This window comes from Chinchilla lanigera, unplaced genomic scaffold (assembly GCF_000276665.1).
Source record: "Chinchilla lanigera isolate Chin_1 unplaced genomic scaffold, ChiLan1.0 scaffold00109, whole genome shotgun sequence".
Classification (NCBI taxonomy): Eukaryota; Metazoa; Chordata; class Mammalia; order Rodentia; family Chinchillidae; genus Chinchilla; species Chinchilla lanigera.
In genome coordinates this window covers 3445926-3449189 of record NW_004955510.1, presented here as the reverse complement: position 1 = coordinate 3449189, position 3264 = coordinate 3445926, and the positions used below count along the sequence as shown (strand labels likewise).

Genomic DNA, 3264 nt, shown 5'->3' with positions numbered 1-3264 from the left:
GTGTGGTCCAGGCCTGGCAAGAAAACTGCTTCTGTCTCTAGTCCCAGAATTCCATCACCCACCCCATGGAACAGGCTCCCAGGGCTCCTCCCTGGTGCCCCACAGAGCTCACTTGCAAGTGCAGGGCCTGTGTAGAATCAGAATCATATGGGAGCATTTTTCTTCTGATTCTATGTTGAGAAGGCAGAACTGAGATTGTGGATGTGGATCAATATAACAGGGGTGTAGAGGCTGCCTGTGCTAAATAGCACTGACTCTTTACCTGGGCCTGCAGAGGCCCAGTGGGTAATAAAAGCAGATAAAGCATCTCTGGCTTCATTTTGTATCTGTTTCCTTTATTACCTTAAAACTTTGGGTCAGATTCCCATTCAACTCTGCACACGAGTACATTAATCACTTATGGGCCATCTGTCTGAAAACTGGTAATATAAGGTTCACTAGCCCAAAGCTTAAAACTGGCCTGTTTCACCACGCTTAAAGACTGAGAACACCAAGATAAGAGTAAGTAAATATTTTCAAGATTTGCAGGGATATTCAAGTCCTATATTTTGCCACATCCTGTTCTGGGCCCACTGGAGCAATGCCCAGAAGTCTTAGTCACTGCCCTAAACCTGAAGTTACCTTAGATTCCAGGAACAGTTGAGCTTCACAAACACATCACCCCACAATAAGCTCATCCCCCAAGCAGGGGCAACTCCCCATAACAGGAACTGAGGCTGCCCCCAAACAGGAGTGATCATCTCATGGGAAACTGATGGCCTCCTTAGGTAGGACTGCTGCTGAGCTGCCCTGCAAAACCAGAACTTAGGTAAGGATCAACAAGACCACAAAGATTTTACTTATGCACATCTCTCACTCCTCATCCCAGTACTCTCCCATTTGTTTATTTATTTATTTATTTATTTAATTTTTTTACTCCCCCCATGTAAATCTAAAATCGATTGCAGTAACTCTGGAGAAAAGATGCCTGATGCCAGTCATCTTCCCAATATGGCCATGTTGATTAAATTCCTTTCCTGCTTCACTATCATTTTTCTGTTTGTCTTTTGGGTGAATAGCTAGATCTAATTTGTTGGGATCCCTGGAGTCCAGGCCGCTGGCCTAGGAATCTGGTAACATTAGCAGGTTGAAAAGATGTTTAAAAGATACAAGACAACATGAGTGACTAAATCTGTCTTTTTGCAGACAATTCCTGTATTTGCTAATCCAAGTACAGACATGTGATGGGACTACACCTTGAAAAACTTATTATTAACTGAAAATATTATAAGTAGAAAATGTATATGACATACTTGCTGAGCATCCTAGCTTGGCAACTGCATTAGTTAGGGTTTACTAGAGGGACAGACTTGATGTAAAATATATGCATAAATATGCAAAGAGTTTTGAGTAGACTTACAGGAGCAGAAGGGGAAGAGTCTGAACGGTCATGCAGAAACAGAGGCAGAAGAACCTGTCATGGCCACCTGCTTGCTGGGCAGCTAGAGGGTGCAGTAGCGATTGGACGCTCACTGCAGAGTCACTGTGCGAGCATGTGCTGGAAAGCTACAGGAACTAGAGACCAGGGTCCAAAGGCAATGATGAGGACTGGAGCTCCTTCACAGAAAATGGCGGGCTTCCTTCTTTCTTCTCTTTTTATTCCAGCAGGGCTACAAGACTACTGGTTGATGCCACCCATATCCAGGCAGAGTCTTCCCTCTTGAGTTTGCAGCCCATACATTAGGCATCTCCAGGCCCACCCAGAGCTGTGCTATCTGCTGAGAAGTCCTAACTCAGGTTGGCGCAACACACTGGTGATCACAGCAACACAGCACACTGTATAGAGCATCGGTGGTGAACCTCTTAGAGCTTTCAGTGGTACAGTCAGCCTGCTGCGGCACATGCCGTAGGTTTCCACCTCTGATAGACAGCATTAGTTATCAACCTGGTGATGCATGGTTGGCTGGTGCTGTTGCTCACTGCCAGTGTCCAGTGCCACGATACTGGGTTACATAATCGTAGCCCAGGAGAGATCAAATTTCAAAACGTGAAGAGTGGCTTCTGCTACCTGTTTATTGGTTAGGCATCTATGTAATGTAAAAAATTCCTAAGTCAGATCACCATCAGTTAGAAATTATCTGCACACGTCCTTCTTGCAAAACTGTGGACTGAAGTTAAACTGGTGTTTTACTAACTCATTTGGGTACCCATAGCCCTGTGGCTCAGAGCCTGAAAAATCATTAATTCTTTTTTGATTGCTAAAAGAATAGTTATGAGAATTTTTTACCCTAAACTTTTTGCTTAATTAATTGTATAAGATGTTTATGTAGCCATGAAAATGATATCCCAGTCTATACACTTGGAGGAGGATGAAGCCAAATCTTAAGTGATTTAAACTGCAGGAAATTGGAATTCTTTTTCTGTTTGTTTGTTTATTTGTTTGCTTTTGAAGACAGGGTCTCCCCATGTAGTTCAGGCTGGCCTTGAACTCACTATGTATCCCAAACTGGCCTTGAACTCATGGTGATCTTTCTGTCTCTACCCCCTTAATATTGAGACTGTTGGTGTGTGCCACCATGCCACACAGGAAATTGGACTTTAAATACTAGTTCATGTTTGTCCCCTAGGAGCAAGGATGCAGATTCATGCTCATGTTTGTGCCACCTTGTACATCATAGGTCAAAAAAAAGAGGGGTTTTGCCAAATGGTGGGGTATAGTGAGACCATCTTCAGGTTCTTTGCCTTCTCAGCCCTCTTCTCTCTCATTTATAACATCCTTTATTCCTCTATTGTCAGTGAAGGATTGCCATGCTTCTGTTCATTTGATGCCTGTGGCTATCCTGCCTGGTTTTACTATCTTCATGTGATAGTATGGGCCAGAGGTTGGCAAACGACAGCCTCACATCCCAAAACCAGCAGTACCTTGTGCTTGTACATGAAGTTTTATTTTCAGTACAGCTAAGCCCATCCATTTAGGTATTGCCTATGGCTTCTTTTGGGCTGGGACGGCAGAGTTGGTATTTTCTATGACCTGAAAATCCTAAAATATTTTATCTGATCCTTTATAGACAGGTTTATTATCTGGCCTAAGCCTCTAAAGCACTGGTACTAGGTGAAATTGTCCATGCAAGTCATGGATTGAGGTCTTCTGATTACAAGTTCTTCCTAAGAATGACAGGAACTATGTAGAAGTAGATGTTCCTCACTGTGGCGTCTCAGTTAATTCATACTACTAACCAAGTAGAACACATGCAGAAGTATTTACAGTATTTTGATAGGCATGTG

The 3264-nt window shown here is 43.1% G+C and overlaps 1 long non-coding RNA gene across 1 annotated transcript in view; it reads left to right on the top strand.

Annotated features, from left to right (window-relative positions):
* The first annotated feature begins 723 nt into the window (after positions 1-723).
* The window catches only part of LOC106146977, a 30707-nt gene continuing 28166 nt past the window's right edge, over positions 724-3264 (top strand). Inside the window, exon 1 of the long non-coding RNA XR_001231662.1 lies at positions 724-808. This is a non-coding gene — a long non-coding RNA (uncharacterized LOC106146977). The remainder of the gene's footprint in view (positions 809-3264) is intronic.